Source organism: Podarcis filfolensis (assembly GCF_964270895.1).
Source record: "Podarcis filfolensis genome assembly, chromosome: 2".
Lineage (NCBI taxonomy): Eukaryota > Metazoa > Chordata > Lepidosauria > Squamata > Lacertidae > Podarcis > Podarcis filfolensis.
This window is the reverse complement of record NC_139605.1, coordinates 48,656,815-48,669,092: the sequence shown is the minus strand read 5'-3', so window position 1 is coordinate 48,669,092 and position 12,278 is coordinate 48,656,815. Positions and strand designations below refer to the sequence as shown.

At 41.2% G+C, this 12,278-nt stretch overlaps 1 protein-coding gene across 2 annotated transcripts in view; it reads right to left on the bottom strand.

Moving 5' to 3' along the window:
- CENPP (centromere protein P) overlaps positions 1-12,278 on the bottom strand; it is a 163,452-nt gene that overhangs the window by 97,141 nt on the left and 54,033 nt on the right. The window lies entirely within an intron of this gene.

The following is a 12,278-nucleotide window of genomic DNA, read 5'->3' as shown; positions in this document are numbered from 1 at the left end:
AGCCTTGCGCACCCGGGGGAACTCCCCCCGGGCGTGCAAGGCTTGCGGATAGCTTCCTGGAGCCTGGAGAGCAAGAGGTGTCGGTGCACACCACCGCCTCTCGCTCTCCAGGCTTCAGCGAAAGCCTGCATTTGCCCCATAGGACGCACACACATTTCCCCTTCATTTTTGGAGGGGGAAAAGTACGTCCTATAGGGCGAAAAATACGGTAATAGTACCACTCTATTCTGCCTTGGTCAGACCACACTTGGAATACTGTGTCCAATTCTGGGCACCACAATTTAATAAGGATGTTGACAAGATGAAACGTATGCAGAGGAGGGCAACCAAGATGATCAAGGGTCTGGAACAGGCATAGGCAAACTCGGCCCTGCAGACGTTTTGGGTCTACAACTCCCACCATCCCTAGCTAACAGGACCAGTGGTCAGGGATGATGGGAGTTGTAGTCCCAAAACATCTGGAGGGCCGAGTTTGCCTATGCCTGGTCTGGAAACTAAGCCTTATAAGAAACACTTGAAGCAACTGGGCATGTTTGGTCTGGAAAAGAGGAAACTGAGAGGAGATATGATAGCCGTCTTCAAATATTTTAAGGGCTGTCACATGGAAGAGGGAGCATGCTTGTTTTCTCCTGCTCTGGAGGGTAGGAATCAAGGCAATGGCTTCGAGTTACAAGAAAGGAGATTTGCCTTGTTTTTGTTTTATTTCTTTTTTACCTTGAACAATAGCTGGGTAGCCTAGAAGTAGTATAGGCTGCTACCTGTCCCATCATCTTGCTTTCCATTCCCCAGAATGCCTCTGAGCCCCACAAGGCTCAGGGAAATTCTTCATAGGGAATGAAGAAGGGAAAGAAAGAGGGTGGAAAACCTGTCTCCAAAGCTCTTCAGAAACAAAAATGAAAAGGGAATCTGCCATAAATGTATGTTCTTCTCACTTGTTTTGGATTTATTGTTTTGCCCACATTTTTGTTTGGTTGTTTGGGAGTGAACTGTTTTACCTGCTTTTTGGAGGTTGTGTGTGTGTTGGCTATTCTTTGGCCAGTGTTGGCTGCTTTTGTTTTGCTTGGTTGGTTTGTATGTGTGCATGTTGACTGCTTTGTTTTCAGGAGTCATTCTTTGCCTGTTTTGAGGTGTGAGTCTGTTTGTGTTGCCTGTATTTTTTTTGTTTTTGCTATGTGTTTTGCTAGTTTCAGCATCATGAGTTTTCCCTCTTTGAAATAGGTATAGAGTTGTGCCTGTGACAGTTTCTTAGATTTCCAAATGTGTCCTAGCAATTCACTAAAAGTATTTCAAAATACTACAAATTTTTCTGTGATTGGTACTAATTATCATTAAATTTATATACCATCCTTCATCCAAAGATCACAGGGAGGTTTACAACATAAAATAATGGCAGCAACACAATCAAATACATGAAAGTTTATCTGGATTTACTTCCACTTTTTGCATTTTGTATTTACTGTTCAAAAACTGTGGGCTCCATTTGGATGGACCATGCAACTTAAAAGAGATATCAAACAGCTGCAACCAAGATGATCAAGGGTCTGAAAAATCAAGCCTTATGAGGAATGGTTGAAGAAGCTGGGTATGTTTAGTTTAGAAAAGGGGAGACTGAGAGGAGATATGATAGCCATTTTCAAATGTCTCAAGGGCTGTTACATGGAAGAGAGAACAAGCTTGTTTTCTCCTGTTCTGGAGAGTAGGATTCAAATCAAGTTACAAGAAAGGAGATTCTGATGAAACATCAGGAAAAACTTTCTGACAGTAAGAGCTGTTTAGCAGTGGAACAGACTCCCATGAGAGGTGGTGGACTCTACTTCCTTTGTGGCTTTTAAGCAGAGGTTGGATGGCTATCTGAGTCATGGATGCTTTAGCTGAGATGCCTGCATTGAGGGGATAGGACTAGATGACCCTTGGGGTCCCTTCCAACTCTGCTACTCCTGTGTGGACCCTATGTGCATGCCAACTGAAGACTACAGTTGATGCACCTGAAGATTTGGATTATAGTCCACAAAAGCTTGCACCATAGCTGGTTGGTCTTGAAGACATCTGTTGTTTGATTACAGATTAAGCCAAATTTCAATGATTATGTACAACATACTGCAGGATTCTAATTACCCCAACATAGCCTGGAGAACCAAAAATTTCCATGAAACAGTAGCTGATACGGATATCTCTCTGCGCTTATTTTTATATGGTAACTTTTAAGATGTTTTACAGTTAGCTGAATTCCTGCGTGCACAGAATTCCTACAGATCTTTATTTTGCAGGAAACTCAGGAATGTTGTAAGAATTTAATTAAACAATTACAATGTACATAAATTTGTTCTGATACCAAGCATCTGAGTAATGTTACAGCAAACACTTTCTTCAGTTGCTGTGCTCTTGTCCTTTGCTGAACTAGTGTCCTTACCAGTGAGTTAGAGTAGTTGCAGCATGCCAATATATTATGAAGTAAATGATAAGAATAAATCCAGCTTTTAAAATAATTCCCTCAGCCTACCCTTAATGCCATGATCACACTGCTTTGTGACTAGTTTCCTGCTTCTGATTTATATATGAAAACAAAATGTTATCATAGTACTTCCAGGATTGCCATATAGGCTTACCACTAAACCATCAAGAGATAACTTGCACATGAGAATAGAGTGGTGGATGTAAAGGCAAGAAGAAGCTATATTGTGCTCCATGACAGGGAAGGCAAGCCATACAGGCAACTCTAGGCAGGAGTGCAAGAGAAGGGAATTTAAAATGGATTTTTCAGGTACACCAGAATGAGACAAAAAATTACAACTGGGTCTAAGTTGGCACATGCTGAATGTTATTGGAATGCAGAAGGAACAAAGAATGCTCAGGGTTTGGTGTTTGTTTGTTTTTTACAATAGCATAAAACCACAGTTTGCAACTATGACTACAAGTAGGTTTGAACATTGTGTTCAGTAACTACTGTTACTGAAATTGCTTCTGCAAAATTAATGACAACCATACTTATCTCCAAAACTGTAATGGAGGGAGAGTGCCTGCACAAGAATAGCCATGTGCGCATGGGTGGGGCACCCATCTCCTAACTGTGGTCATATTGGTAAGTAGTATGTCTGCACTAAACTTGGGAAACTATGACTTCTACTTAATATCACCCATACTTATCACAAACAATTCAGGACAGAATTTTGTATCATTAATGACTCTGCTAGTTATTCTAGACAAAACAATTACACATCAGCATAAAAGGTATAAGAGGAATATATCAATGTCGTTATATACAATGTGGACCCAGAAAACAAAACTAATTTTTGTGGTATCTCATCACCAAAGAGGGACAATGATTTTTGCCCCTCCCTCTTCACTTCCACTTGTACTCTGTCATCTGGTCCAACTAAGGAAATATACACATGGAAACACATTTTCCAATATACTTTAAAAGAACTGGGGGGGGGGAGAAGAATTGTGCTCAGATAATACCTTAGGGTACAGGTTTTCCAAGGCCAATAACTCCACAATCCCTTAAACTGGAATGGGGCAGTTTTCCTCCTTACAGTTTGTAAGGATATTTTAGTGTGGGGTGGGGAACTAGGCTCAGAAGAGGCATGTCAGGGGGGCTTCCTCCAAGGCTAGTCACCTCCACAATTGTTTGAACTGCAGGATCACCCACTTCAAGGATGGGAAACCTTAGGCCTGGGGCTTAAAAGTAACCTCTCAGGACTCTCCCTTCAAGGCCCTGCTCTGAGTCCTACTCAAGTGCTTTTGGCTGGCTAGAATGTGTCCTTGAACTGTGATAATGCCTGTTTCTTTCGTAGACGGAGGATAGAGGTGTAGGTGGGTGGGTGGAAGACTCTAGTTTTTGCATGGCTGCAATGTAGCCTGCTGCACAAAGGTAAGAGTCCACATTCATTGCTCTGTTCACTTCTTGCTCTGGCCCTACCCGCTTTTTGTCTCTGACCCTGCCCAGAAATAGCCTTTATAGCATGCAGGAAGGTTGTCCATGAGGATGTGCAGTTCTCAAGTTGAAAAATGTTCTCCATCCCTAATTTAAGGGATCCTTTGATGTGAAGAAATTGAGTTTGGAGAATATGCACCTAAGGACCACTGAATCAAAAGAAACCAGTAACCAAGTGCTATTGCTCTTCTGCCTTGATGCAGCAAGTGCAGGCTTACACTTGCCTGCTTCTCTATTCTGTCAACCTAATAGCCAGAGTGTACCTTTACTGTAGAATCCCCAACCTTTTTCTCTGTTTTGATGTCCCAGAATGTCTGCATGTGGGACAACCACTTACACATCACATCATATATGTTATTTTTTTCCATAATCTAGTAATATATTCAAGACGAAGGCTTTTATGTTCAATTTTTGTTGTTGTTTGTTTCTATTTTTGGTGAACACAGGATAGGAAGACATCCTTCAGAGATGTGAGGTGCACTTATTTGATCCACAAATGTTGTAAAAAACCATCACAAAAATAAAGGCTACTCTTTTCTAGTTTAGTTCTTTAGTGTAACAGCACCACCTAACTGTAGAATAATAAGCAAAGGCACAATTCCTACACTTTTAGACCTAATTATGGACTTACAGTAAAGAAAACCAGAAATAAACCAAACATCTATATGTATATAGATCTTAATGGCAACTTCCTAACATTGCTGTGACTCAGTTAACAGAATGTCAACAGACTCTTTGGTTCATTTTTCTGAATCTATTCCTGCTGTCAGTTTTCAGAATAATGGAGAACTGATTGTTCCTGTTAAGTAAATAACTGTAATGCACAAAAAAATTAGAAGCAGTGCCATGTACTGCCTCAAAGCAGCCTTTCAGTCTGCCATTCACCTAGTTACTGGCACATCCATTTGCACAAATAGTACTTTGTACCCTGGTGCCTCAGATTGGCAGAGGCAGAAATACAAAACAGTAGGTAACCTTTTTTTGGTGTGCAACCTTAACAGAGCTATTTCTCAATTCCAAAAAGCAAATGGTGAAGTGATTGGTTTTTCTGTACACCATTAGTTTCTACAAGGTTCCTCCTTTAGTATAGTAGAACACAGGGAGTGGGGTCTGACAGTGGGTACAAGGCTTTTCTTCACAAATGTAGTAATGCATCTAATCAAACAGTGGCTCTGTATCTCTTATTTTAAAGAACTATGCAAAAGAACTATTTCATAGAATCATTTGCTTCTTTAATTACATTCACAACATTCTGAACATGAGAAAAATGTTCACCATATGAATCTGACAACTACAGATGTAACCTACAGAGGCACAGCAAGCTGTCTTATATCAAATCAGATCATTGTTCCACCTAGGTGAAAAAGGTAAAAGCGGCGCTCATCTTACTTTCAGGCTGAGGGAGCCGGCATTTGTCCACAGACAACTTTCTGGGTCATGTGGCCAGCATGAGAAAACTGCTTCTGGTGCAACAGAACACCATGATGGAAGCCAGAGTGCATGGAAATGCTCCATCTACCTCATCATTGTCTAAGCTGACTTGCAGCAGTTATCCAAGGTTTCAGAGTCTTTCCCATCCTTCCCTGGAGAGAACCTGGTACTTTTGTCCCTTGTCCACAAGCCTCTTGCACCTGCAATAGACTGGTGTCCTCCTGACACCTCCAGCTCAAACAAACCTCAGATATACCTGTGGTTCATATATAATATCTCATTGGCTTAGCAATAACTTCTGATACTGTGGGAAACTTGCCCTGGATGAAGAACATGAACCAAGATTATGATTTCTACCAGAACCTTTAATACTTAAATTGGTAACAGTACATAAGCAAAGTAAAGTTCAAATGTACAACACATGGCTAGGCCACAGCTGTCAACGTTTCCCTTTTTTAAAGGGAAATTCCCTTATTCCTAATAGGATTCCTTGCAAGAAAAGGGAAAAGTTGACAGCTATGGGCTAGGCAAGCTAAGATGCAGATCCAGCAACCGACATGCCCCCTGATATCCCATTATATGAAAATGGGGTGGTACAACTTAGGGAGCAAGTGGGCCTGTTTCTTAGACTAGGCAAGCAAATGGACACTGCTTCAGGAAGGTTGGGCCTGACCTATCTACTTATGTCTGAGCTGGCGTCTCTGTGACCTAGGTGATGGAGGAGGCATCAGCAATTTCTCCAGATCAGATCAGATGGGTGATTCCTCTTTAGGGACTGAACCAGAGGTGGACTCGGGTAGCTCTGGAGACAAGTTGATCTCATAAGCAGAGTGTCCAAGTCAGACCCTGTTGACTCCAGAGACAGAATAGAGCCCACACGTCTGAGTAATGGGCAGGGAAACAGGCAAGGAGATAGGATGGAGAGGAATCCCCCCACTAGGACCTTCCCTTCTATCCTCTTCAACCTTTCCCCCCAAAACTGTGGCAAAAAGTCAGTCCAATCCCACTGGAATCCAGGAGGGGAGCCCATAAGGCTGTTTCAGGCAATCCATGCCCACCTCTCCTACACCTATGCTATACATGTCAGGTTGGGTTTGGCAGAAAGAGGCTTTGCAAGCACTGCCAATTAGCAGTGCCTACAAAGCCCCTTGTGCAACACTTTCCAAGCACCAACAACCAGCTGATTGTCAGGTGCTTAGAAGTGTTGAACACAGAACTTGCAAAGTACTTCGCACACTACTTTCCGAAACCTCAACAACCAATTGACTGTTGGGTGTTTGTGAAGCACTGCACACAGGGTTGAGCAAGCCCTTTAAATTATCTCTTCCCAACTTCACAGGTCAACTCTGACTGGTGTCAATTACCTGGTATCATTGATGATTGACAGGTGCTGCCCACCCATCAAAGTTGGCCCACAAAGGGGGGCGGGCGAGCAAAGGGATAAAGATCTGGCCTGCTGAGCCACAAAGCTTTACAATCCAAGTCTACATTGAGCAACGGCAACTCTCCGGTGTTTCATACAATTTTTTTCAAGCCCAGCGATTAAATTTGGGCAGTTCTCCATACAAAGCATGGGTTCAATCACTGAGTTTGGCCCTATCCCTATAGTGCTATGGAGGTGCTATGTCAACATAGTTTATCAGGTCCATTCTGAAATCCAGAGATGCTCAAACATATGTCTAAAGAGTAATGAAAAACATGTAGCGAATAATCTTTCAGGAATATAACAATGGTAAAGTACATATGGCCACTCAACTTTTATTGGTATCATTCCTGACAATCTATACTTTTGCTCCCAAGTGCCATGAAATATATTACTGTAAGATGTTTGTATTGTCATATAAAATGCATTCAGAATTTGTTTAAGTCAAAAACTGATCCTTAATACTTATGCACGAATCAGTATAAATGTGTAATTAATATGCTTTTATCTCTGAATTATTTTAATGTATTTAATGTCTTTTATTACTTTTTCACATTTAATAAACGTAAGTTAAAATACAATTTAATTAGTCCCTCAGGTATGAATTATGATGTATTTTTATCTTCTTTTGCTCTTCTGCTTACTGCAAAAATAGAAAACTCAGTCAGACCATAGGATGGCAGTCTAATCCCACTATATCAAGGACTTATAAAAAAAAAGGGGCGGGGAATGGAATGCAAATAAACAAGTTTCAGAAAAATGAAGGATACTTTTACAAAGCAGTTTGATATACAGTGGTACCTCGGGTTACATAAGCTTCAGGTTACATATGCTTCAAGTTACAGACTCCGCTAACCCAGAAATAGTACCTCGGGTTAAGAACTTTGCTTCAGGATGAGAACAGAAATCGTGCTCCGGCGGCGCGGCAGCAGCGGGAGCCCCCATTAGCTAAAGTGGTGCTTCAGGTTAAGAACAGTTTCAGGTTAAGAATGGACCTCCGGAACGAATTAAGTACATAACTAGAGGTACCACTGTATGAGAATAAACTTTCACACTATAGAGAGGATCCTGGTCCACGTGAAGTAGCTCTCCTTCTGTGTATCCTACAGCTTCATTTTAAATGAATAATACATTATATTATTCTATATAGCATTAGCTAAAGATTGATGATTAAGTAATTTCTACAGAAATGTGCTTTATCCATAGTTAATCCAGTACCTAAACACATTTACTAGGGAGTAAATCCCACTGGAGACAGCGGGGTTTGCTTCGAATGAGCCTCAGAAATAACCGGAAGACAGTGCATTTCTAGAAGGACTCATGCAACACACTCCCATCAGTTCATACCTGCCAATAAACAAGCAAGCTCATCCTGAACCAACTGACCTGGCTCCCACACATGGGCACAGTGTGAAGACCCTGGCTCAATTATTCCTGACAACTTTATTCCAAAAATCACTAAATGGCTTAAATGTATATCAGGTTACACATTACACAGTTCAGGAGTTCAAAGCAGAGCTCTAAGAAACATAGATAGGCACAAGCTAAGACATTATCTCAACACCTGACACATACCGTCTTTTTCGCTCTATAAGATGCACTTTTCCCCTCCTAAAAAGTAAGGGGAAATGTGTGTGCGTCTTATGGAGCAAATGCAGGCGGGAAGCTCTGCTCAGCGCTCCCTTTAAAGAGCCGCGTGGAGCGTGTGCGCAGCTCTTCGGGGCTTTTCCCCAAGGAGGGAGAAGGGCTGCCTCTTGGGGGAGCCTTAGCCGCCCACAGCCTCTCCCGGGCAGGGGATGAAGGCTCCCCTTGCCCGGGAGAGGCTGCCGCGGCTATCCCATAAGCCAGGACAGCCAGTGGGATCGTGGCGCTGAGATCCCACTGGCTGTCCTGGCTTCTTGTTTAGCCACATGCAGATTAGATGATTAGGAAAGACAATGATTAGGGTTTGTGCTCTTCCCCACAAAATAAAACCCAAATGAAGATACAGAAAGAGAAGCTGTCCTTCTCTGAATAATAATGCATTTGTTGTAAGATGAAAGAAAAAAATGCCAACATTATTTCTTCAATGTAGAGAAGGCCAGGGAATATCTCCACTAGTCTGCTGCAGTTATTTCCAGCATCATCAAGGACTTATACTATTCTTTTTGGCTATCTTCTCTTGGTTTAGTGATAAATCTACCTATTCCTAATGTAAAATAATTTTAGAGTGAAATGCCATATTACGTTTATTGTAAACTAGGGTTATTGGCGGGATTTCTACCACCCACAAAGAATCAACCTATGGAACGATTACATATTATGCCAAGAGAAATTCTGCAAGTAATTTTTATTGAGAACTTATGAATGCACTGTAAATTGTATGTTGTTGTTGTGGTTTAGTCGTTTAGTCGTCTCTGACTCTTCGTGACCCCATGGACCAGAGAACGCGAGGCACTCCTGTCTTCCACTGCCTCCCGCAGTTTGGTCAGACTCATGTTGGTAGCTTCGAGAACACTGTCCAACCATCTCGTCCTCTGTCGTCCCCTTCTCCTTGTGCCCTCAATCTTTCCCAACATCAGGGTCTTTTCCAGGGAGTCTTCTCTTCTCATGAGGTGGCCAAAGTATTGGAGCCTCAGCTTCACGATCTGTCCTTCCAGTGAGCACTCAGGGCTGATTTCCTTAAGAATGGATACGTTTGATCTTCTTGCAGTCCATGGGACTCTCAAGAGTCTCCTCCAGCACCATAATTCAAAAGCATCAATTCTTCGGCGATCAGCCTTCTTTATGGTCCAGCTCTCACTTCCATACATCACTACTGGGAAAACCATGGCTTTAACTATACGGATCTTTGTAAATTGTATACAAAATGATAAAACTTCTAATATAGGTCAAAATGAAAAGCACAACTCATCCTCCCACAATAAGAATGGAGAAAATGAGTCAAGGACCTTCTTATTCTTTGAAGAGGAGTAAAACAAACCATACCCAGAACCAGCAATTTCTTTGAGGTTTTCAAAGTATGGGTAGAGATCAGGAAGGATCTGGCCAACATGAGAAGTATGAAAAAGATACACATCTAACATTTCTACCATCGTAAACCAGAAATCACATGCTAGTACACAAAGGATGCTACTGCATACCACCGAAGGATACTGCTGAAATGTACTTAGAACACAAGCCTAACTTGAACAACAACATCAACTGGTGGTTTATATTTTTTCACAAGTGAATTAGCTATTTATTGGAGAAGATCAGCAGTAGCACAGTATATAGCATGCCAGATTTTTAGGGACATTATCATGTTACAGTGGTTCCACTTCTACTACATTTCATGAAGGTGGTGCTGGAATATTACAGCTTTCCCCCTACTATTCAATGTCTACACAAAAGCAGAGAAAAGTAATCTGGGGTGTGGCTGAGATGCGTCAAACTTAAATCTAGAGAAGACGACGGTACTGTTCATGGGTGATTCAACTGCTCAATACATGGTTCTCAAATTAAATAGTTTTGAATGGGCTTACACTTCCCTGAAAGAGCAGGTTTGTAGTTTGGTGGTTCTCTTAGCTTTTAGCTTTTTCACTTGCAGCACAGGTAGCCATGGTGACAGAGAGTGCCTTGTATCAGGTTTGGTGGATAAATAAACGTGTTGCAAAGTTATCAGTGCTCTAGTAACCTCCCAGGTGGATTACTACAATGAGTAATCTGTGGGCTGCCTTTGAAAATGCTCTGGAAAAGAAATTTCAGTTAACCCCCCCCCCCCGCCCCGAAAGACAAGATTATTAATAGGAACGGGTAGATATCAGCACATGATGTCAGTGCTTGGTTATCTGCACTGGTTTCCAATCTATTTCTAGGCCCAATTCAAATGCTGTTGTTAACCATTAAAACCCTAAATGGCTTGGAGACAGAATACCAGAAGAATTGGCTCCTTTCATATATACCTCTCTGGACCTTAAAAAATCTTCACTACAGGCCATTCTCATAGTTCCTCTTCCTAATGAGTTGAGGCAGTTAGGAAAGAACATTTTCAGTAGTTGCTCTCATATCAAATGTTAATTTTACTGCTGGTTTTCATTGTTTTCATTGTTTTATTGCTCTCATGTTGCTTATGATGGTTTCATACTGACTTTTGTGCTTCTATAGTTTTTCCATATTGTTTTTAGTTGTGATTGTATCAGTATCATTTTAAATTTGTGAATTGCCCAGAGAACATGTTTAATTGGGAAGTAAAGGTAAAGGGTAAAGGGACCACTGACCATTAGGCCCAGTCGTGGCCAACTCTGGGGTTGCAGCGCTCACCTCACTTTATGGCCGAGGGAGCTGGCGTACAGCTTTCGGGTCATGTGGCCAGCATGACTAAGCTGCTTTTGGCGAACCAGAGCAGCACACGGAAACGCCGTTTACCTTCCCGCCGGAGCTTTTGAACTGCTAAGTTGGCAGGAGCAGGGACTGAACCACGGGAGCTCACCCTGTCGTGGAGATTCGAACCGCCAACCTTCTGATCAGCAAGTCCTAGGCTCTGTGGTTTAACCCACAACACCACCCACATCCCTCAATTGGACAGTAGATAAAAGCAATAAAGAATACAATACCATGCAGTGTCCTATTGAACACAATGGGATTTACTTTTGAGTAGAAATTTATAAGATTGCATGGTAAATCTGTAAGAAATGTAAAAAATATGAGAAATTGTTCTTTGATTTCCTCCTGCTTTTCTAATTAATGCAAACATTGATAGCTGCTGTTTAGTTTTTAAACAATTTGTTGAGTATTATTTTCCTAGCTAATAAAAGTCACCAGAAAAATGCAAGTGCAAAAGAAGCATATAATTCAATAAGAGTTTTTAATCTCTTCTCTTTTAAAACTATTATTGTATACACTCTTAAGAAATATGGTTACTCAGTGGAAAGAGACTGAGAATACTTTTTGTGTTCAGTAAAACTTAAGAATCTGCTTTCTATTTGTTTCTGGGAAGACTCGAGGTTTCAGAACAAAGCTGCTAACAAGAAACATATGGGAAAGTTTTGCAGTAAGTGAACAACTGGCTTCAGCTCCAAATGCCACGTATCACATTCCAGTGTCTCAGACAATCTGGGAAGGAGCTTGTAACAGTTACCTTACTTGTTCAATCACACAACAGTGCACATAAAATGTCAATTTTAAAAGATTATTATGTAGAACCACTAAAAAATCAACAAACTTCTAAACTGACAAAGCTGGAAACACTACTCAGATATTCAATTTGAAGTAAGTAGTTGGCCAGCATAAATCTGGAAAAATATTCAATAAAAATTAGCTGAGCTACATGTGCTGCCAGGAGCCAGACTTGCTGCAGTTTGTTTACAAAATATGAATGTATCAGTACAAATGTGACTTAAGAGTTTTTAACTATATAGTTTCTGGGAAATAAGGATAGGCTATCATTCCCTGCTTTTTACTTGACACCAAGTTAATACAGAATATTCTTAGGAAGCATTCTAGGCGAAATGTTCTTATTTTATTCCACAG